This window comes from Perognathus longimembris, unplaced genomic scaffold (genome assembly GCF_023159225.1).
Source record: "Perognathus longimembris pacificus isolate PPM17 unplaced genomic scaffold, ASM2315922v1 HiC_scaffold_5926, whole genome shotgun sequence".
Taxonomy (NCBI): domain Eukaryota; kingdom Metazoa; phylum Chordata; class Mammalia; order Rodentia; family Heteromyidae; genus Perognathus; species Perognathus longimembris.
In genome coordinates this window covers 35,181-59,861 of record NW_025961407.1, presented here as the reverse complement: position 1 = coordinate 59,861, position 24,681 = coordinate 35,181, and the positions used below count along the sequence as shown (strand labels likewise).

Sequence of the window (24,681 nt, the reverse complement as noted above, 5' to 3'; positions counted from 1 at the left end):
GTCCCTACTTTTAGTCATTTTTGTACATATTTTCAGTAGGCCTTGTAGAAAATGTTGATAATTTATACACTCTCAAATATATACTTACTTGTTTATAGCTTGACTAAAAGCTTGGTTTTATAGATTTAAATATATTTGTGAAATTGAAATTACTTAAAAGTTAGTGTAGGGGAGGACACAGAAATGGAGGGACAAATGGTGAATAAGTGCAGCAATGGTACTCACTAGACACAATGTTGAATATGAACCTATGCAACTTGTGGGTGGGCATGGGAGGGAAAAACTGGAAGAAAGTGAGGGAAGGGGTGACATTGTGTAAAAAGAAATGCACTCATTAACTGTCTTGTGTAAGTGTAACATCTCTGTACATCATGTTTATAATAATAAAAAGTAATAATTCTTCATTTATTTTATGGATGTTTGAACCATTTTTAAATAATTGTCATTATTTTTTAAACTTTTTCCATTTAGATGACTTTGTTCTTTTCTGCTTTTCTTTCCCTTCCTTTCCCTCCCTCCCTCCCTCCCTCCCTCTGTCCCTTCCTTCCTCCCTTCCTTCTCTTCCTTCTCATTTTCTTCTTTTCTTTGTGTATGTATTAATACTGGGGTGTGAACTCAGGACTTGTTGTGCTGTCACTTAGAATTTTTTTTTTCCTCAAGCCAAGAACTCTATCGTTTGAGCCACAGCTACATTTCTTTTGTGATTGCTTGGAAATGAGTTTCCTGACAGGCTGTCTTCAAATCAATGGGTTTTGAAAACTTTTTTGAATACAGGGTATTTAAAAAAAACAACAACAGAAAAAAAACCTTAAGTCATTCATATTTGTTAGTCTTCATTTGCAACAAATGGAAAATAATTCATAAATAACCATGACCAAAGCACCTGTTTTCAAGCTTGCAAAATCATCTCTTTACAACTAATCAAACTGAATTGGAAGACCGACATCAGCTGCTTTATTTCTTCCAGGAAGGTCAGCAAGACAATTGCATCCAAGGGGCATCTCTGTGTAGAATTTGCCAAGTTCTGAGTTCAGAATTTTCAGAATATAAAAGCACCTATATCAGGGAAATGCTCCTCCTGTGTGATAAGGTTCCTCGCATGGTCCAGCAGGCCGGCTAGGCCTTGCAGCGGCCGCCCCGGGACCGGAGCCCACTGGGCCCCGGGGCATGTCACTCCGCCATCTTTGCTCCTTCTCAGCTCCTGAATACAGGGTATTAACTGTCAAATGTTTTCACATTAATTTTTATACCTATCTCAAATATGATATAAACCTTTTGTTAGTGATAACTCCCAACATAATACTGTGTGCCAGATTAACCAATCTTTTATTTCCTTGTTTCTGAGCTTTGTGTTATGCTTTTAAGCTTCTCACTGCCTCACTTCCCTAGTTAGAAAACTTGATATCCATTTTCTCCAGATATTTTCAAATCATTTAAATCACATTCGAATTTACTTAGATGTAGATTTATGAAATACTGATTTAACTATGTTACCTTCATAATTTTCTCAGTGAGAAATTGGTTGTTTTGTTTGATATTTTGTCCTTGAACTCAAAAGCTCAGTTTCAAGTATTTTTTTTTCATTGAAGGCTGGAGCTCTATCATTTAAGCTTCACCTTTATTTCTGGATGTTGCTAGTTAATGGGATATCAGTCATAGATTTTTCTTCCCAGGTTGTCTTTAAACTGCAGCAGTTTAAAGGATTTTAAGATTAAAGATGTGAGCCAGTAGCCCTGGGTAGCAGCTAGGTATTGGCATAGTCATCATTTTCTATTGAAATCTCATGTTTGTCAAACAGTAGATGTGTGATTCTGGTCTTGGTATTATTTCATTTTTGGCAATGATATTGTGCTGAATATTTTTCTATCCTTACTCAGTATGGCTAAAGCAAAGTGTTCTGAGTGTTCTGGGAGTGGGAGATACAGGTATGGGGGGGGGGTGGCTGGGGTGGGGGGTGTCCCTGAGGCCACATCTACAATCTGCTATGAATTTGTGAAGTTTTTGTTGGCCAAGCTAAAGTTTTGAGCTTTTCCACAAACACATGGAGCCTCTTTGCTCATGTCTATTTAGGACTTTATATAACCATTCAAGTATCTGCTTATTAAGAGTTAATTCTGGAATGGGTAAGGGATAGTGAAAAAATCTGCAAATAGGAGTATTAATTCTGAGATTAGAACAACAGTGTATATAGAAGGGGCTAACCTGACAGGTGCCTGAAGCATAGAATTAATGCCAAATTGTGATTGTGTGGCTGGGTGCATGTGTAAAGGTGTAAGAAAAATCAGAAAATTGGATGAAGGTCAATGAGAAGAGACACAATAAGCATTCAAGTTTGCGAACACTAATTCCTGCAAATCTTAAAAGTATGAGCATTAATGTAGTTCCTTGAGAAAATAAAAAATGCTATTGATAGTATATAAAAGGATTTTACATGTATTATCTTATTTAACTTTCACCACAGTCATCAAAAGTTGCTTTCACCATCATTTGGTAAGGGAGAGAACAAGCATAGAGTTGGGGAGTATACTCCCCTGGCAGGAGTATTTGTCTTGGTTATATTGTAGAGAATTTCATATGTTAAGGTATATATCATAATGTTCAAATGTGTATTTTGTGCTTATTTACATATACCTGGGTATGACATTTAATATAATTATTAAACACAGGCACAGATGATATCAAATCTTACTTTACAAGGTGGTGCTTACTTTCCAGGGAAATTTTTAGGTTCAATTAGTGTATCACTACCACAGTAGTTTTCCTTTTTGTTATTCTGACCACATTCTAAGCATCCTTCTAATTGTATAAGCCAAGTTACCCAATCATTCCACTCACCTGTGGCGTTAAAATGTTACTATTGATTCTTGGATTATAAGTCTTTCTTTTTTTTTTTTGGCCAGTCCTGGGCCTTGGACTCAGGGCCTGAGCACTGTCCCTGGCTTCTTCCCGCTCAAGGCTAGCACTCTGCCTCTTGAGCCACAGCGCCGCTTCTGGTCGTTTTTTCTGTATATGTGGTGATGGGGAATCGAACCTAGGGCCTCGTGTATCCGAGGCAGGCACTCTTGCCACTAGGCTATATCCCCAGCCCGATTATAAGTCTTTCTTTTTTTTTTTTTTGGCCAGTCCTGGGCCTTGGACTCAGGGCCTGAGCACTGTCCCTGGCTTCTTCCCGCTCAAGGCTAGCACTCTGCCACTTGAGCCACAGCGCCACTTCTGGCCGTTTTCTGTATATGTGGTGCTGGGGAATCGAACCTAGGGCCTCGTGTATCCGAGGCAGGCACTCTTGCCACTAGGCTACATCCCCAGCCCATAAGTCTTTCTTAATCAAACCTTGTCTGCAGTTCTTTGTTCAATAAAAATCTTTTAGTTTGCCTTTGCCTGCAGATGTCAGGGTTAATTTACTGATTTCCCCATTAAAAGTGGAAATGGAGTGATGATCACATGAAAATAGACTTTAAATTTCCCGTTTCTGCTCTTTTGGAACTCTGGCCTAACAGTGATAAGCGAGGGTAAAGCTAATTTCTGGCCTTACCTGGTCTTCCAAAGAGCTACTGTATTCAAGTATCTCATGATAATTTTCTGGAGTGAATTAAACAGCAAAGGTGTTTCTCTGGTTAATAATTAAAGTGTCTCCTGTTTAAAGGGGAGATAGTTACTGATCACCACTGTTGGATGACTTGAACATGAGTGACTGTGTGTGTGTGTGTGTGTGTGTGTGTGTGTGTGTGTGTGTGCTAGAACAGGGGCTTGAATTCAGAGCTTCAAGATCTCGCTTAGCTTTTTCCATTTTCAGATCCAGCCTTTTGCTGGTTAATTGGAGATAAAAGACTTATTCTTTGTCCTTGAGGCTTTGAACCTCAATCCATCCTCAAATCTCTGCCTCTGAAGTAGCTAGGATTGTGTTAACCATCTGTACCTGTCTTTTCAGACACACACATTAGTATTTTCTAAATATTCCTACATGATTACCAGGTTAATTTCTGGATTGTTAGCATCCAAAGGGTTATTTGTTTCAGCCTGATAGTGTGTCATTTCTTAAAAAAAAAAAAGTAAGGGTTGGAAAAGGTCAAGCTCTTTGTCAGTGTTAGTGTCAGAACTAACCTTCTACAAGAATACATTCAGCTAAACTAGATCTGGGTCCTAGGATTTTTACTAACAGGCCCCCTAATCTCTATTTAAATGCTGTCTTTTTCTAGGGACTCTGGAAGTTTCTAGATAATTATAACTTGATGGTGATGGACCTCAATATAGCATTGGCACCAAATTCTGCTTTTGTCACAACTGTTAGAAAGGAAGAAATCTGTTTTACACATATTTCATCTCCTACCTAAATTCCCTGCCTTCTCCGTATTGTTAGATGTTAGCTTTAGCAGCTGTTTGCTTTTAGTTAGAGATATGATAGTTAATTGTTCTAAATTGATGCTTCTGTCACACTCAAGGAGGGCGTGGGGAGGTCCTATTGTGTTTGCTCACCATGAGAAGTTGCCAAGTATCAGGGATTGCAGCTACCGGATGGGAACTACTGGAATATTAATGCAGCTGAGATTTGATGAGTCTGACTGGAGTAGACTAATGTGTTTGCATAGCTCTGAGACAAGACTATTAAGTGTTTAGATGTTGAAGTAAGCATTGTGTTACCAAGCTTGTAGATGATGAATAGTACTTCCTGCTGATTTATCTGTAATAATAAATTCCACATTAGACTTGAGGTGGGATTATTTTGTTAAATGCTATACTATGGGAAAAACTTAAAATGTTTGCATTTTGTCCTTAACATTAATTGACATAAAAATAAGCAGTTAAAAGAGACAATTGAACTAGTTGGAGGTCAAATAAATGCTTCTCAACTACAAAGAAAATAACCTTTCAAAAAACCACTAGAGGGCCAGTGACTGGTTTGAAGCCAACTGTGGGAGAAGACGTAAGCAGGGAAAAGCTAGAACTGGAAGTGTGGCTTAAATTAACCTTGAATGAAAAAATAAGAGCACAAGGGCCTGAGCACAAGCCCTGCACTGGCAAAAAAAAAAAAAAAGAAAGAAAAAGAAAAAGAAAAGAAATAGAGGGGAGGACAAGGGATTTCTAAAAACGTAATGAACAGCTGTACTTATTGCAATATTTTTTGTTTAAATTTTTTATTCCCTCTACACATATTATCATTTCTTTAAAATAGTTTATTTTGTGCCATTTCTTATTGTAATATTAGTAATGCCACTATTTTTTGTGAGCATCCTTTCTTCTACTAGAACAAAAAATTTGCATTATTTAGTAAAATTAGAAATAGCCCTTTTGATTTTAAGTTATATGAAATAACTGAACAAGTTGTAGAAAAACTGTAAACTGTCAGCACCGGCTCCTTTTCTTCTTTTGCTCTCAGTAGCACTTTTTTTTTAACTCTTGTGTTCCTTCAACCAAAATCTGAGTTAGGTCAAGACTATATCATGACTTTGCCCAAATTGCTTGTGTAATCTGGTGATTTTACTCATTCAAAAGCCTCTTTTCTAGTCAAAAACATGCCAGTTAGCCTTGGGGAGTGATTTTACTCTCACTCAGTAGTCTATAAATCATAGCCTTCTTCATTTGTGTGCATGTAATACTATGCTAGCCAGTCTAGTCAACAAACTGACCAACATCCATTGACCCATGTTGGTGAAGCCAGTAGTGGTAACATACAAAGAAAACTGGTTATTCTGAGGTGTACTGCCAATGCTAGGCTGTATTTTAATTCCATAGTTATATACATAGAGATTTGGGGACCATATCATTGCTGAGATAACTTTTGCAAACTTATGCAGATTAAAAATGTTAAAAAGATAGTCATGAGAAAAATAAGCAAGGTTATAAGGGAAGAAGAGAGGAATGGAGGGGTGAAGAGGTTAAAAACAGTTCTTCATTTTTTAGTGATCATATCTTTGAATTTTCCTTTTTTTCTCTTTCTATTTAAATGAAGCACTCCAAGAATTCAAAACCAGATCTCACAGACTGACATTGTTCTCTGATGCCTAAGCATTGCACTGAAGAATGTTATCTCAGCTATTAGAAAACACAGGAAAATCACAGCAACACATTAGGAGCACATGTGTACTCTTTTGGTTGTTGTTGGGAGTCCTGTGATTTAAACTAGAGCTGGGCACCGTGCCTGAGCTTTTTTATTTTTATTATTATTTTTGTTGAGGGATAGTGCTCAACCTTTGGTGTTTTTGGTGGTTAATTGGAGATTACAGTCTCATAGACTTTCCTGCCCAAACTGGTTTTGAACTGCCACCCTCAGGTCCTAGCCTCCTGAGTAGCTAATCTTACAGGCATGAGCCACTGGTTACATCTGTGCTCTTAAGTACTTTTATTCTGCTTGTCACAAGCTAAATAACATAAGGTAGAATTTCAGATAGTATTACCTTTCAGAAGGCCAAATTTAATTGAGATGTAATGTGCACAAATGTCCAAATATCCAAGAGGACAACTTAAGAAAGGAAAAGTTTATTTTCAGAGTCTTAGTCTCAGAGGGCTCAGTCCATGGTTTTGGCCTCAAGTGCTTGAACTAAACATCTTGGCAGTAAGATCATGTAGCACAGAATCTTCTGTACTTCATAGCCAACAGGAATAAGATAGAGGGGGAGCAGAGGCAAGGAATCACGGAAATATATAACTCTTAATGCTATATCTCCAATTCCTACTTCCTTCAATTAGGCCCTGTCTATCAATAATCTTAAGCACCTTTCAATACAACTACTATACTACCAATCCATTGACTAATTCATTTATTTCATGATCTAATTATCTCTAGAAATATCTTCACAGACACCCCTAGTGGTGCATTATACTAATCTCCTTGGCATTTTTTCAGTCCAATCAAAATGATAGTTCAGGTGATGTGAGTTTCAAATTCAAACAAGCAACAGATTTAGCTGTATCATCACTTTATTTCACTCTTGAATATCATGTTCTAATGGATCTATCTTTAACCACTTAATGTTGATGTCATTTATGTTACTTTCATGAAGTTCTCTTTATGGTAAAAATTCTGGCTAAAGCATTATTTTCCAGTGTCCTATACTCTTAGCAAATGGAAATTTCTCATCCCCAATCACTGATTTCATTTATCAATAAATAACACTACTAAAATAAGTTAGTTAAAAGAATGATTTTATCATGTGAAGGTTTGTCAGTGAATATTATATGGAAGCACATTAAAATCAGTTCTCAGGAAAGCCTTTTATCATTAATGGCAAGATTAGAGGAGCAAATGCTATGGTTTGAATGAATGTCTTCCAAACATTCCTATGTTAAAGTTTGGTCCATAGAGTGGTGGTACTGGGAGGTGTTGTGCACCTTTAAAAGGTGGGACATACTAAAACATCCTTAGGTCTCTCAGAATGTAGCAGGCTCTCTCTGGGTTCTGTGGGACCCTGATCCTATTTTCTTTATTATTTGTCTCAATATGTGACTAATTTCTTTTATATGCTTTTGTCACTGTCATTCATTCATCTTCACCACAGGTCCAAAACAATGTAACCATCAATTTTAAATCTACAAAGCTATGAGCTAACTATATCTAATGTTGTTAATTAACTTGTCTTCATGGTGAGTAGTACAGCAAATATTCCCATTATTGGATGTTTCCTACTAAGGATGCTGTAGTATCTTACATATTTGTGCATTTTAGGAAAGGAAATGTTACTTTAAAGTTCTTCTACCTATGAGATTATACAAAGTGAGTGGTTATATTGGCACTATTAATAATAGTTCTATACTTTATTATTAATAAGCATTTTGTCAGCATCTACTATATGTTATACAAAATGATAGGCATTTTACATGCAAGTTTCATTCTCATTATTTGTAAATATTACCCTTCCCTTTGTGGTTTAGAGACTTATCATACTTTTATTTTTTGAATGTGTATTGTTTTAGTCCATAGAGAAGATAACAGCCTCATTCTTAAAATAGAAAGTAGTGAAATAATCCTTAGAGTTGTGCAAATATAGAAAGGTAGCACAAATTCAGTGAACACACCATGATGACAACTTTTTCAGAAAAGTTCTAGAATGTTTTTTTCTTGAGTTAAATTTCTCATGTGGTATACACATTGGAATGGTTATTGTAGAACTGTAAGAAGAAAAGAAACAACATTTAATCATCCTCTCTTTTTTCACTGGAATTATGACTAATATGTTGCTTTCTTGAACATCATTTATTTCAGTATTTTGCACGAGGGTGTGGAGTTTAGCTGTACGTGTATTATAACAAATCATTCTTTTTTTCTTGAAATTATTTTACTTCAGATTGGAAATTGAACAGTGTCCACACTGTTCATTGCAAGGTACACAGTATTCATGAATACAATGCTGGACATCCAGGAAATGTATACACACCTCAAGCTCTTCATGCTTTTTCTTTTAGAAAGATACTGTTTACCAAAAAGAAGCTTCCTCAGTACAGGAAAAACTATTTTCCCAATAAATTCACAAAATCCTAAGATTCCCAATGGAATCCAGATGACCTTTTCACTACCACCACCTCAATATGCTTATTGGAACACTAATATTTGTACCCTGAGGACATTTACTTTCAACAATGAGGATGAGTCTTTAAAAACAAACTTCAATGTGGTAAATGTAACATGGGTCTTTGTGAGTATTAAGTGCCTGAAATAGGCAGTTAAAACTGGATTTACTATTTAATTGTTTGCTTAACAGTAAACCTAAATCTACACATTCACAATTGTCCTATAAAATAAGTACTGTGATTACACACAATATTTTATGACAAACTAGTTTCAAAATGCCAAAAGCTTTAAATAAAAATTTTGATCAGAATAAAATGTGACTCTAAAACATTATCAAAATGAAATTACATATAAAATATCCTATAGTTTACACAATTACTATGAGTTTCCAGTTGTGGAATACATTTTTCTCATTGTGAATTAAAATATGAACTTATTGGAAATTGTTAATTTCAGTGATGATACTGTTTTTGGCCTTTTAGCATTATTCTTATTATAAAAGGTTGCACTGAGGGCTGGGAATATGGCCTAGTGGTAGAGTACTTGCCTCGTATACATGAATCCCTGGGTTTGATTCCTCAGCACCACATTTATAGAAAAAGCCAGAAGTGGAGCTATGGCTCAAGTGGTAGAGTGCTAGCCTTGAGCAAAAAGAAGGCAGGGACAGTGCTCAGGTCCTGAGTTCAAACCACAGGACTGGCAAAAAAAAAAAAGGTTGCACTGAGTATCTGTTAATAGTCTAATTGGTGTTCAGTATTTCATAAATAACAAATCATTCTTTTACAATTACTGTATTAATTCACTTCAGTCAATTACTCATCATAATTTGTTATCCCATACATCTATGATAATGTTAATACAATTAGTATAGTATCACTATGTTTATTTTTTGTTGTTTGGTTTGTTTTTTTTTGGCCAGTCCTGGGGCTTGGATTCAGGGCCTGAGCACTATCCCTGGCTTCTTTGTGCTCAAGGCTAGTACTCTGCCACTTGAGCCACAGCGCCACTTCTGGCCATTTTCTGTATATGTGGTGCTGGGGAATTGAACCCAGGGCCTCATGTATGCAAGGCAAGCACTCTTGCCACTAGGCCATATCCCCAGCCCACTATCACTATGTTTTACCCTCAGCATTCTGGTAAGATGCTTATGGCTTGACATGAAAGTATGAAAGTAGTATTTGTTTTATAAATGCTTGTGTAATACTTTTTGGCCACTCATTAAAATGGCTGAGGGGTAACATACTGGGATTCTAAATGTTATATGGTCTTCATCAGCTGGTGTTTTGCTAGTAGCTTTCTACAGAACCATATCATTATAGCTATTTGCCAGCAGTCATTAGTACATTTATCTTCTGTTGGGTTTTAATATAGTTGCAACTTGGGGAATCTGGAGTCAATAAAGCTTTAGAGAAGATGTACCAATTGTAGGATGAAGTAATTTAGAAGCACAGATATTCATAACATTTGCTAAATCATTCTTATTTGAGTAATGTGAGAATTCAAAACTCTGCTTCTCACACATGTAAACAAGAATTGGGGCCCTCAAATGGCAAATAGTTTATTGGGAATACCAGTAGAAATACCTCTTTTTTCAATCCATAGATTAATATTCATGGGATTCTATTTGAGAATCAGATGTGTGTCCTGAAATTTGAAGGAAAATGTTCATCCTTCTCTCCACACATGTATCTTGAAATGCTCGTGGTAAAAGAGACTTAGTGGCCAACTGGCCTCACCACCTAAATTTGTTGATAATGAAATTAAGTGACTGACTGAAAAGATGAATTACTTAATCACCCTACCATGAACAATGTCTACCATTCAAAATTCTTTCTTCCATCTTAAAATTCCATCAGAACCTCAGAATCTGTTAGAGTAATGTAAAAGACCCCAAAGACATGGCCATAGGTAGCATAATAATAAAGCAATATAATGAGACTTTTTTCTCATCTTGTCACCATCTCAATATCTTGGAACAGTGATTTTTAACATCCCCCAGCTTCAACATTCTCAAAAGTGTAAGATAATATTAATATTTCAAGGGTTTAAAACAGCTTACATTTACAAAGGATTTAAGACATTATTGTGGTCCTAAGTCTATCTTTTCCAATTGTCAACAATTATATCTAAGTTATCTAATTAGGGCTGTTACTGTATTGGGAGTCAGTAAGTACTAGTTAATATCTCTTTTTTAATGGGATGCTTCACCAATTTGCATGTCTTTCTTGCATGGGGGCCATGCTACTTTTCTCTGTATCGTTCCTTTTTTTGTGTGTGTATATGTGGTGCTGAAACAAGCACTTATTACCTTTTTTATATCATTATTTTGACATTTCTACATTTACCTAAACCATCAGTTGGGATTTTGAAAATAAAAATCTAGAGGAAACTTAAGCTAACACATAATTTCATTATCACATATTTCTCCCTTAAGTAACTTCAAGAGAAGCCCAAAAAACATTTAAGACTACATTTATTCAGTCCCTCAGTCTGAAAGATTTCAACTGTTTCTTCATGATTACACTTTCAGGTTAGAATAAGAGTAAAAAGTTGTTGTTATTATTACTGTTGTTATTGTTTCCAACTGGGTGTGTAGGGACTGAGGAGTTAACAAAGGAATTTACATGATAATCTCTTAAAATACCTTTAAAGACAATGAAAAACAAGTTTTTGGATTAACAGGGATGTGTCAGTTTAAATGCAAAAAAAAGTATTAAAATCATGTGATTAGCTGTATTTTTAAAAATTACACATTTGAAGTCCTGATTATAACCTAGGGATTTATTTGCTTATGAAAAGTCAAACTATGAATTACAACATTGCAGAATAATTTCTACTTTATCAGGATAGTTTTACTGCTCTTTCCACAAATGACTTGTAAAACTTTACAATACCTAAAAATCTTTGTTTACCACATTACAAAAAGTTACTTAAATTTAGATGAGAAAGACAGATGCTTTTCTTTTGATATTGAAACTTAAGATGGAATGGTTTTATTTAAAACAAATCCCTGTCCTCCCTCCCGATATAATAAGTAAATAGCAATGTGAAGAAAAGTGTCCTTTAAATCTGATATTCAGTTCAAATGCATGGTAGGGAAAAGTCTATTCTGCATATAAAATATAACAACAAAGAGAGAATTATGAATAGAAAATTAAAACATGTAGAGGAGACAAATATTCTGCATACATAGCTTTAAAATCCCAACAGGGAATCCTTATCTGAAGGAGAGGTTACACATTCAATCATTAACTTAAATGCAAATTCCCAAAGACAAAAATTCCAACATGCTAATTTGCAACCTAACTAAAACAGTTTACCAGTCTAATAGTATGTAATAACAATTTATTTTTACCATCTAGCAGTTTAACTGAAATTGAATGAAGATTTTAACATAAATATATTAGTAACATAGACTTCCCTAGATTGCAATAAGTAATGAAACACCTTGTCAATATCAACTTTTCACCCAGTAGCAGGGTCTTACGTGGGAAAGGGTTTTCATTTCCTACTTAAATCGTAGGAAGAGAATTGGCTAATGAAAACAGCTTTGTAAAAAGCCAGTTAAAATTTGAATCTGCAGCTGGGTAAGTTCCCTCTCTTTGTTCCTGTAATACAGTAAAAATATAGCAGAGATGTTTAATGTTCAGAAATCTGGTCTCTTCACTTTGTATAGGCTCAAGGTAGAAGAAGGAAAAGAAAGGTATTTTTTGGCTGTAGCTTTGATAAACAACAAATGAAGAAAAATGTTGTTTTCGAGACATCTGATAACTGAGAATCTAGACCTTATCTTATAGATATTTTCTACATTCCTCCAAAAAGCTTGGCAAATGAATAACTGAGGCCTATTTTGGTGGAAGGAGAGAAGGATATACTAGTTCCAGCATAAGAACAAAATTGTGAAAACCGCAAAGTAACACAAAACAGTTATTTTCTCCTGAATAATAATGATGTCATGTTTGCATATAGAACAGCATTTGTATTATTGCTCTATGGTATAATATATTAAACAATATATTAAGGAACTCATAATGGACTGCACATTACAAACTTAAGGTTCTTTGGTGAGGCATAAAAGAAAACATAATTTCAGCTTTAAAGAAAACTATCTTAGCCATTTTTTTTTCTTTTATCCATTGATCTGCTGGGGTCCGCTCACAAAGTAGAGAGAGGTATTGTGTGAGTTTCACCATGGCAACAATTGCAATGCCCCCATCCATCATACATGTTGGCCAGAAAAGTGAATGGAACAGCACATTGGAACTGTAGAGTTTGGTTAGAATGACGATTTTCTGGTTTCCTTCTGGATCAGAGTAGCAGGCGAAGTGTTGATACTTCCTGAAGTTTTCCATGAAAATATTCACCGGAGACATGGATTCTTCAAAGTTTTTCCACACTTAGGTATATAGGAGCATTGTGGAGAATGAAACAAACTGTTATCAGAAGATGTGATTCTTAAGTGTGAATGTGTGTGTGTGTGTGACACTAGGAAGGAATAGTGTATGGTGGTCACCTCAGTTTTATCTGTGAAATAACCATGATAGTTCTTCTTTTTTGTATTCAAGCCAATTCTTCCAGAAACCCTAAGAAATTATATAGTAATTAAAATAATTTTGGGGATTATGTGACCAAGACCTGTATATCATTTGTTAATTTAAGTCAAGTTACGTATGAGTTAATCAACTTGAATTAATAGTTGTGTATTGCATACACAAAAAGTAAATTGTTGGGGCCTCTGAGGACCCCTTCCACCCTATCTCCCAGGGAAATGCCTGAACCTCAAATCTATGGAAGAAGCTCCACCCTACCCCTCATACCGGCAGAAGGAGTAAGGCCTGTCCTTACCGGACTGCTCTAAGCTGAAGTGGGATGCCGAAATCCCTTCCTCGGCCCCCCCATAATGTGTCAGGAGCTGCAGAACAAAGATGTCGGGGAGACGGTTGGATGTTTGAATGGGTCTCAAAGGATCTAATTGGGAGGGGGTTTATATAGCGGTAATGGCGGGAAAGGAGGGGGACTGGCCAAAGGGCCACTCATAGGCTCAAGATCGTGTCCATCAGATGATGTCATGAAACTTCCTTTGTGGCTGGACAACCCTCATCATGGTGGCATGCATGTGTCTGCCTCCCTCAGGGGCGGGGTATTCTCTTCTGGTTGAGGCTGGAAGGTGGGAGTGGCTAGCCCCAACACTGTCCCAGCGCTGGGGGAAGGGCAGCATCTCGGAAGCTCTTGTCGCCCTTCCCCCACCAAGGCCAAAACTGAGTCCCCAACAGTAAATGACTTCCAATATATTCTTCTTGCAATGACTATGTGAGGTGGGTTTTAATTATTCCTTATTGAATATATTTATGGCATAAGAATGTAAATATTTAGAATTTTTCCACATAATATTAAATGCTCCCATATCATAACAAAGTCAAAAGTAGCTTATTTATATTTTTGGTAGGGCTTTATTGTCTTCTCCTTGGTTATTTTGTTACTGTCATCAAGGAAGCATCTATCTTCTAGTGAATTTATCGAAAGAAATCTTAAGAGCAAGAATAATTAGCCATATGGCAGTGCTCACAGCTTTAATCCTAGCTATTCAGGAGACCTAGATCTGAGGACTGTGGTTCAAAGCCAGCCCAGACAGGGAAGTCCATGGAACTCTTATCTCCAATTAATAAGCAAAAGGCCAAAAGTGGAGGTATACAGCTCAAGTGTTATAGTTGCCAGCCTTGAGTGAAAAAGTCAAAGGACAGTGCCCAGGCCCTGATTTCAAGCTCAGGTCCTGGCACCCCCAACCTCTTATAAAGGCCTGTGATGGTTGCAGAATACTCACCTAGCATGCCATAGGAGCTTTTTCAATGTGTCAAGGAAAAGTAAAGCATTGGAGGATGAAGATAGTGATATTGTGATAAATCATGCTTCAGGAGATATTATGTAGCAAGGCACAATTGAGTTAAGGTTATACGATGGCACAGTAATATGTGTCCAATGCATTAAAGACTATACCATCAGAGAGTAATTATAATTACTCAAATATTCACCATTACTCAGAACTTCCCAGTCCACAATATCCAGGTGTCAAACAAGTAAACTTACTCATGTGAAACCTACATGTTCTTGGTCCCAAGAGCAGACTGAACATTTTCAAGCATCCCAAAGAGTGACTATAGCTACATAGTTATTAAGCATATTCAAAAGGCCAGACTTTGTGTTTTGTGTTAGAAAATAAAATGTAATATCCATGCTCAAAGAATGTACAGATCAACGGTGGGTTAATGTGAATACATGTATACTCTGAATTTATGATATTCTTTAGTGATGGGTAATAATTGGAAAAGTAAATTGGGACTTTTTTTACCACTTTAAAATGGTAAATACTGTAAAATTTAATTAAGCTTTGTTTTGTTTCCATTATTATTTACTTAATTTGTGTAAGCAAAGTCTTAAAGAAGTGTTTGATTGAGAAAAGGAAAGCAAGTTATAATCTATGTATGAACATTACTTTCAGTATTGTGATGAAGTTCTTTTAAGGGAGATGTTGCTGTTTCTCTATTTGTTCAAAACTCTTATATCTCTTGTGCCATATCTTCCTGAAAAGAAGCTAAAATGACCTGGGCGGGGGGGGGGGGGGCTCCACTAACAAGACAGAAACTATGTAGAACTCTTGGTGTTAGTCTAAACCTTGCATTCATTTGATAACATTTTAAAATCTTTTTGTTTTGCCTTTTGCCAGTCCTGGGGTGTGAGCTCTGTCCCTGGCTTCTTTTTTTGCTCAAGTGTAGCACTCTACCACTTAAGCCACAACATCACTTCTGGCTTTTACTGTTTATGTGGTGCTGAGGAATCAAACCCAGGGCTGTATCCATACTAGGCAAGCACTCTACCACTAAGGCACATTCCAAGCCCTCTTTCTGTTTTTTTCTAAGATGGCTTCAATGTGTAGTTTCAGTTGGCCTTGAATTCACAATCCTCCCACCAAAATGTGGTTTCATTAAAATTTGAAATTTGTTTCACTGAACAATATTGTTCAAGAGAGTAAATTATAAACACATAATTCAAAGAAATATTTGCCTTATATGTAATGGCAGGGGAAAGGAAACTCCCACACTATTCAAGTGAAGAGGGTTTATTGGGCAAGGGAGAGAGCAAACCTCCAGCTGGACAAGATGCTGTCAGGTGGATCAAGAGTGATGATATAGGGGAGGGGAAGTGGAGACCTCAGAGGATGAGGAAATCAAAGCCTGAGGGACTTCCCACTGTCCCCAAGTATGCCAGTTGCCTGGGATACAGGTAATCTCCACTGGGTGGGATTTCTAGGGTGCTTGAGGAGAGAGCCAAGGGAAAGGGCCATTTGTCCTGAGCAGGCCTAACAATATGTAACCTACTGGTTTAATTACAAATGTATCCACATGTGCTGGAGAAGATTCATGGCAATAAGTACTCACAGGGTTGGTAGGGAAGTAACTGGTATAGCAACTTTGGAAAAATATTTGGAAGTATTTTTAAAGGTTAATATTGGCATGCCTTATGATTCAGATAGTTCATTTTCAGGTTTATGCCTGACAGAACTGTGTATACTTAAGGTGCCAAGAGAAATACACAAGAATATCTGTGGCAAAATTATTTGTAGTAGCTCCAAAGTAGAGATGATGCAAAATACTTACAATAGGGCCAGACAATAGAATGGGCATAAGTAATGGGCACAAGTCAACTACAACCAAATGGATGAGGTTTGATCAAATGTTGCCAGATAAGGAAAAGTATCCTGTATTTCCATTTATATCTTTTTATAATGAGGCAAAACTAAAATGTATTGTTTAAAGTTGTATGTTTAAGAGGTTGGGCGCTGGTGACTAGAGATTGTAATCCTAGCTACTCAGGAAGCTGCGATTTTAGGACTGATGTTCAAAGCCAGCCTTGTGCAAGAATGTCTATGAGACTCTTATCTCAAGCACCCAAAATTTGGAAGTATATCTGTGGCTCAAGTGTTAGAACACAAACCTTAAGTGAAAAAGCTAAATAATAGTACTTAGGCCCCAAGCTAAAGTCCTAATACTGGGGGAAAAAAAAAAAGCAAAGGGCTGGGGATATGGCCTAGTGGCAAGAGTGCTTGCCTCGTATACATGAGGCCCTGGGTTCAATTCCCCAGCACCACATATACAGAAAACGGCCAGAAGTGGCGCTGTGGCTCAAGTGGCAGAGTGCTAACCTTGAGCACAAAGAAGAAGCCAGGAACAGTGCTCAGGCCCTGAGTCCAAGCCCCAGGACTGGCAAAAAAAAAAAAAAGCAAAGATATGTGTATAAGTGATAAAAGGAAAATGAGAAAATATTGCCATAGTAATCAGGAGAGTAAAGATCTTTGGTAAGGAGCATAGCCTATATTTTCTAGAAGTGGGCATGATGGCCCTTTTACTTGTATAAAATGTTTTCTTTTGTTGTGGCTACATGGGAAATTGTCTTTATAATACATGCTTGAGCTGAACGTTTTCATTGTGTGTATATTCCTATACATGTTATAGGTTACATTTGCAATGGGTCAAAATCATATAGTAACCTAGGACAAGACACTTGTCCTAAACATTTAACTTGGTATATATAATGATAGTTTTTAACTATATGTTTATAGCTTAAATAATACCTTCACAGGGCTATGGTGATTAAATATCAAAAAAGGAAATGGAAATATTTCTTTTGAAGGCATACTCAACTGTAGTAAGTTTTCAGTTCCTTGGATATTTGATAGTTTATAAGGCATTCATCCTTACAAGAAAGGTTTGACTTAAAATTCTTGAAGGAGCCTTGATTTATAAGTATGCATCACAGAGTTAGGACAGTGTTTGTGCCTATATAATTAGAAAAAAATTGAACAAATTTTTTCAAAAAACACTTTCTAAAATATTCTCTAAGGCAAGTTGGCAGAGATGTATGTAAGAATTCTTTCAAGTTATTGCAATGAATGTGAAAGATGGGTTTCTTTCCTTGGTATCAGTATAACAGAAACAAATCTTTTTTTTTCTTATTGATTGTCAAAGTGATGTACAGAGAGGTTATAGTTTCATACGTTAGGCCTTGGGTACATTTCTTGTACTGTTTGTTACTTCCTCCCTCATTCAGCCCTCCTCCCTCCCCTTTTCCCTCTCCTCTTGAGTTGTTCAGTTGGTTTACACCGAATGGTTTTGCAAGTATTGATTTTGGAGTCATTTGTTCTTTTATCATTTGTTGCTCGATTTTGATATTCCCTTTCACTTCCCTAGTTCTAATAACAGTATATACAGTATCCAGTGTACTCAGATGAGATACAGAGATACTATGGCTACAACCACAGGAAGGGGATACAAGAGGGTCATCAACAATAGAAGCTATGGTTTCACATGGCAGGTTGAAAGTGATTACAACATTGATATAACGGTTGCTTCCATAACATGGAGTTCATTTCACTTAGCATCATCTTATGTGTTCATAGGGGCATAGCTATTAGGCTCTTGTGATCCTCTGCTGTGACTTGCCTAAACCTGTGCTAATTATTCCCTATGAGGGAAACCATAGATTCCATGTATCTTTGGGTCTGTCTCACTTCACTCAGTATAATTTTTTCCAAGTCATTCCATTTTTTTATGAATGGGGCAATGTCATTCTTTCTGATAGAGGCATAAAATTCCATTGTGTATATGTACCACATTTTCCTGATCTACTCATTTACTGATGGGCATCTGGGTTGTTTCCATATTTTAGCTATGACAAATTGTTCTGGATGAACATTGTTGTGCTGGTGGCTTTAGTGTGTTCTTGTTTGTGGTCTTTTGGGTAGGTGTCCAAAAGTGGGGCTGCTGGGTCCTAGGGGCGCTCTATGTTTAGTCTTCTGAGGAATCTCCATACCACTTTCCAGAGTGGCTGAACCAGTTTACATTCCCACCAACAATGAAGGTAGGGTTCCCTTTTGGCTACATCCCCTCCAAAATTTATTATTGTTAGTTTTTCCCCAGAGGAAGTTAGGTTCACATACATTTGGAGACAGGGGTACTGAGACAGTTCCCAACAGTCTGGACCACAGTTGAAGGAGCAATTAAAGGTTTCTGTAATGGACACATTTAGCAAGTTGCATTGAGACTCTTCAGTTCACACACTATAGAGAAAAGAGGAGAGTAAGCAGAAATCTAAGGGCTATGTGCAAGGAAGGAGTGGGTGGGAGGAAAGGTGGCGGGGGGATCATTGTTCATTTCCAGGACCAGAGAAATCCTTCCCAAGGCTATGGTACACCTGTGGACTTATAGAGTTTAGATCTTAGAGAAGAGCAGGTTTAGGTAAACTACAACATACCAAAGACAAACATGGGCTTCTGAGAATTTCCTCAGTGACATCATTAGATTGTGATATTTTCTAGTGCTTGATTAATTTTTTTACTTATAGAATTCACTGAAAAGCATAGGCAAGTTTTAAAATAACAACTTGTCCTTAAACTGTATTTATGCAACACATAAATTCTTACCATGGCCTAGTCCTTTTCTCTGTTAGGTTTTACTTTGCAATTTCTTTTACAAATCCTGACTAAGTCCAATTTGTATGCAGAGAAAGTATAAGAGACAAGAGGTAAGATGACAATAGGGTGAAGCTTGACAAATAGAGTAACACTGATGTAGTATCTTAAGTTCCTTCTAATAAGGGAAATAATATCTCAACACTTTGATTATATCAATAGCAGTAATTATGTCTGTTTTCCCTCTCATTGGTGTTTTACCTAAGTTGCCTTTAGTCTTTGTGACAACTGCATAAGTTGGATGTTCATTCTTTACAAAGATAAGTGAATTGAGAATGAGAGATGTCAGGTAAAATACAAAAACATATTTATGGTCATATTGTGATTTCTGTAAGGCCTTGAGGCATTCTACTATGTAGTGCTGACTCCTCAGGAATGCAAGTGAAAAGAAAGTCTCTTGGTAGACAAATGAGTCACTATTCTCCTAGGGCCTCTCTACTGGAAGATCCCTTCTGCTCACTGTTGAAGGCACATTGTAAAATGCCTTCATTTTATGATGAAGGTGAACATTTTAAATTAACAAGTTTCACAGGTATCAATTTTTTGTTTCTGGATATAAGCTAATTACCAGTGTGTCGGGGTCTCAGCTCTCATCGCTCTCCCGGCCTGCGGGAGAGATGGGGAAGCTCACCCCAACTGAGGTGGGCCAAGAAAGGATGAGGTTCGACGGACAGCCCGCACCCAGCCCTCCCTCGCTGGAGGACAATCAGACAGAGTCCAAGAGAGATGTCAGCACATGCCTTGGTTTATTGAATGAGCTCCTCTCTTAAATAGGTCAGAAAGTGGCAGGAAAGGGAGGGGTGTATGTGCACCTATCTAGGGACTGTGAAGGGAGGCCTGAGCTGTCCCTTAAAGGTGGAGGGCCGAGGGTCCAATCCTAAGAGGCGGCCTAATTCTCACAGGACTGCCTCCGGGTTCATCACCAGGCGCCATCTTAGCCACACATGGTCCCAAGGCTGGGAGACGGTGCCAGCTAGACCTGCCTTTCCCGGTTCTGGTGTAATAGCCACAGGTGGCCCCAGGGCCGGAAGAGAGGTGGGGCCAACTAGGACCACCTTTCCTGGTTGTGGAGCTGGCTGGGACCTCCTCTTCTGACACTAGGCATCCGGGAATGCCCCACAACAGAGAATTGAAAACAAGAGGATTTTGTGCAGATTAATATCCTCTCTTTTTGCTGAACATGTATCAATGGCTGTTATATGTGTGAGGTTCCATGCCAGAGGTAGGCCATCCTGGACTCAACTCACTTTGTTGTGGCAAATTGTATTTTTCTGTAACATATACGGTCATATTTTGCTAATATGATGAGGAGAATGTGTTATTTGTTTCTAAGCAGACATGGGAATCTGAAAGAGGTTTTGGAGTCAGCTAAACTGGAGGGTCTAAGGCTTCAGTACTCATTAGAAACAGTACAGCCCAAGGCCACTGGAGAATCAGCAGAGCAGCCAGGAATGTGAAAAGATGAGGTATTCATTTTAGCAAATATATTTCACCTAGATTTTGCTTCTAAAAATGAAAGTATTAATTTGATAGTGAAATGAATGCCCTGTAAACTGGTTTTCTTTTGGATTGAAACTTCAGCTTTTTGTATGAAAGGATCTTGTTTCCTTAAGGTGAGAAACTGTCAGACTTAATTTCAGAAATGGCAGGCTCATTTGTGCTCCAAGGGTTTAATTTATGAACATTAGAGAGCTAGAGATGCTGCTTAGCACTTATGTACTTAATTCGGAAGGAAGCATACTTGTCTCCCTAATTATTTACCTCCCTATATATTCAGCAAATATAGGGCAAATACTCAAATAAAAAGGGTTCCAGAATTTGTTACTTTAAAAGTTTGATGCCTAACAGTGCTTTCCCCTTGAGAGTATATTAGAATCGTTTGGAGAACTCTACAAGCTACTTCTGACTCATCTGACCATCTTGAGTAACAGTGTAGACTTAGGTGTTAGCATTTTCAAAGTTTCTGAAGACATTAGAATGATAAGTTTAGAAGTTTTGATGTAAAGGGTGATGAAGGGGAGAGTTGAGGTGAATGAGGGTAGAAAACAGACAAAGATATGACATGCCACAAATAATAACTGTACTCTTGTGGAATATGGGTTTGAATCTTAGGTATGTCTGCCACTTGATAGAGCTGTGTGACATCAAGCAACTTATCTCTCCTTTTGAGCCTTTTGTCACAAATATATTAATACTTAAAAACTTTAGGGAGTACCTGTGAGAATAAAACAAATAATCGATGAAAAATCTCTGGCACATTGTAGGCAATTTAAACATAAGGCATCCTTAGCAGTATTATTAGACAACATCAAGTAAATATACAACAGAAACTTTTGGAAAGAAGGAAAGAGGTGAGAAAGATGACCTTGCCATTGATGGAACAAAGGAAGAGGAGAGAGGAGAGAGGCATCCCTCTCTCAGTCATCCAGCGACCTTACCTCTTCATGTATGAGCATAGGAGTGTGATTTCCAGAAGAATGTACATCATGATGGAACAAACCAGCATGGCTAGTCCCAAGAGAATGGCCCAGTCTTCTCCAGCTTTACATGCTGTGACTGTTTTCCTTTTGTCCAGGAGTTCATGGTCCCTGATTTTTTTGGTAGATATTTCTGAAGTTGAAAACAATAGAGACTTATATGAAGTTTTGTTAATCAGCATACTCTTTCCTTACAGGAAAGTGTCTGTTATTTCATTTCTAGGGCTGAGACAAGTAAAGGCACTCTCCAAACTGGCCTGAGTATGATCCCAGTGAGTGGCATCTGCTTCCCAAAACACATGTACACCTAAATGTACACCTGCATACATGTATACATTCACAAGTACACGCACATAAACACACACACACACTCACACACACCAACTGAATGGGGACTTAGTATTCTGTCTTTACCTTAGGACTCATAGCTAATAGTCCATTAGTTTTATTCCTTTCCAATTCTAGAGAAAGCAATGCCTTACACTCTGAAAATAATGCTTTGGGTTTATTGACTTTACCATCAATCAGGGCGATTATGATGGATAGATTTTAGAATTTTTGAGTATCTACTTAAGCATTAATTCAAATAAATGGCAATGTATATTAGGAATCTATTAACTGAATCCCTATGTTCCCTCAGTAGAAATAGAATTATTTATGCTTAACATTTATCTCAATATTATGATACCTTAGGGTTCTATTGAGTTGAGATTTATAACCAGGCTTCTGTTTTTATTTTTTTGTTTTGGAGCAGTGTCATAAGATGAATAAATGAGGTTGGAGTCAAATGTCCCTTGAGTTGAAATCCCGATTTCACTGTCTACTGGCTGTGTGTCAATAGCAAGTTCCTTAATATTTCTGATACCTAGTTTTCTACAAAGGAGAAATAATGTTTCAATGAGGTATGGCTACATTAGGCAACAAAAGTCAATCATCTGAGAATAACTTACATGTGAGTATTTAATAAATAGTTCCATTCAAAAATAGAATGGAGAACAATGGATAGATATATATTTTACAACATAAAACTACTGTCATATCCCTCCCCCCCAATTTCTAAAAGACAAGATGGTAAGAAATGGAATATCACTTAAATCACTTAATGCTTAGTAATGAGGGATTGGATTGGAAGAGATGGTAAAAAAATGAAAAATTCTGGGGTGTTGTCTTGGTTGTTCAGAGTAATGTACACAAGTGTGGGTTTGGAAGTCAATGCTCAGGAATTCTACAAGATGGATCATAAAGTTAAAAGCTTACTTTCTCTTTTTTATGCTTGAACTTAGAGCCTGTGCTGTCCCTTAGCTTTCTTGCTCAAAGCTGACATTCTACCACTTGAGCCAAAATCTTCTGGCCTCTTGGTGGTTAATTGGAGATATGAACTCTCCTGCATGGGCTGACTTCTAACCATGATCCTCATATCTCAGTCTCCCAAATGGGCAGTAGCCACCGGTACCTGGTAAGTGCCCTCTCTTGATTTCTCCTTAGATAAGGGTGTGTTGGATCCCAGGTAGAGGAAATGTTTCTGGCCTTGTGTGTGAGAAACAGGAGAAAAATGGAATGCTCCAAAAATGGAGATGGAAGCTCTTAGTTATAGTTTTCAGCTTTAAACAAAAAGCTAAGAATGGCTCCAAAGTTTTCTTTGAGGTTCTTATTACTAATTACTCATGTTTTATGGAGGACCAAATGAGTAGAATCTGACGTTCAACTTTGCAGGAGATGAACAAGGGGTCCATTGTTTGCGCACCTGTTTATAAGTAGCTTTTTGCTCCAACCTGCACTTTATTGTGCTTATGGCCCCTTACACACTGTTCTGATTGGCTTGTAAAATATGGGATGGTTGCTAAATGGATATATGTGATTGGCTCTATATTTATTTACAGAAAGTTCTGGGGGAAATTTCGATCAATCTCATTCCTAGTGTACAAACTTAGCTGATTAGCTTATTGTTACTGTTTAAAGTTTATTTATGAGGTAGCTTATATGCATCTTACTCTTTCTTCAGTGAGTGGAAAGAGGCCCATTGCAGGTGGAGAATGACAGCTAAACTATCTTTCTTCTTTTTTGGTGCCAATAATGGAGTTGAACTGAAGGCCTTACATTTTCACTCAAAGCTGGCACCTGAGCTACAACTTCATTTACAGCTTTTTACTAGTTAATTGGAGATAAGAGTCTGGATGACCTTTCTGCCCAAGACAGTCTCCTGAGTAGCTAGCATTACAGATGTGAGCCACCAATACATATGTGAATTACGTTTTTATGGCCAAAGATATTTGAGTATTTTCCCACCCACCCACATTCACAATTGGCCACTTGTTGGCATTTTGGGAGGACTACAAGAAAAGTAGCTCCCAAGAAAAGTGTTTTTGGATTAGCTTTTACTTTCCACAGATTGACAATCACCTTCTAAGTTTCTGCAATGTTTTGAAAATTTCTTTGGAAATTATAGGATTTATATCAAAGCTCTTTAAACTAGATCCTTTACAAAGCTGACAATAAATTGGTCCCATTAGAAGATAAGGACAGTAGGCAGGAAATCTTCTGAAGCAAGAAAAGATGAGTCTAGGGCTGAGTAGCTTCAAATACCTTCTGTGACCAGTCTAGGCAGGAAAGTCTATAAGACTTAAAAAAATATTCAGGTAGTTGTCAAAAGGAGTTCACATTTAACAACACAGTTTATGATTGTCTCCAATTAACCACTAAAAAGCCAGAATGGAACTGTGGCTCAAGCGGTAGAGTACTACCTTGAGCATAAGAGCTCAAGGACAGTGCTCAGGCCTTGAGTTCAAGCTCTAGGACACACGGACACACACTCACACACACACACACAGACACACACGCTATTGCAACTGAGAATAGTTAACCAATAGTTTTCATATACTCTAAAGAAAGGGAGAAAATGATTGATTTCTGTATAGCCATAGGAATTTGGGAAATCAAGATATTAGTCAGTAAAATGTAAGTGGTGAGCAGGTGGCCTATACTTATGGAGTGATTCCTGAATAGATTAGTAAATAAAGGGACTAATGAATGATCTGGAAGAAGCATTCTGGTAAACTTTTAAGATTGAGGTTGTGGTCCCTTCCCAAATTTTTAAAAAGGTAGAAAAATAAATATTAGTGTGCTGGTGCCTTACGTTTATAATCTTAGCTACTCAGGATGCCGAATATGCGACCATCCTA

General features: G+C 37.3%; 1 non-coding gene and 1 pseudogene across 1 annotated transcript; both read right to left on the bottom strand.

The window, feature by feature from the left end:
- Positions 1-1,039: 1,039 nt before the first annotated feature.
- LOC125345563 lies at positions 1,040-23,235 on the bottom strand (annotated as a pseudogene).
- LOC125345564 lies at positions 10,692-10,798 on the bottom strand. The gene has a single exon (XR_007209756.1). It is a non-coding gene; the product is annotated as a U6 spliceosomal RNA (small nuclear RNA).
- Positions 23,236-24,681: the final 1,446 nt, after the last annotated feature.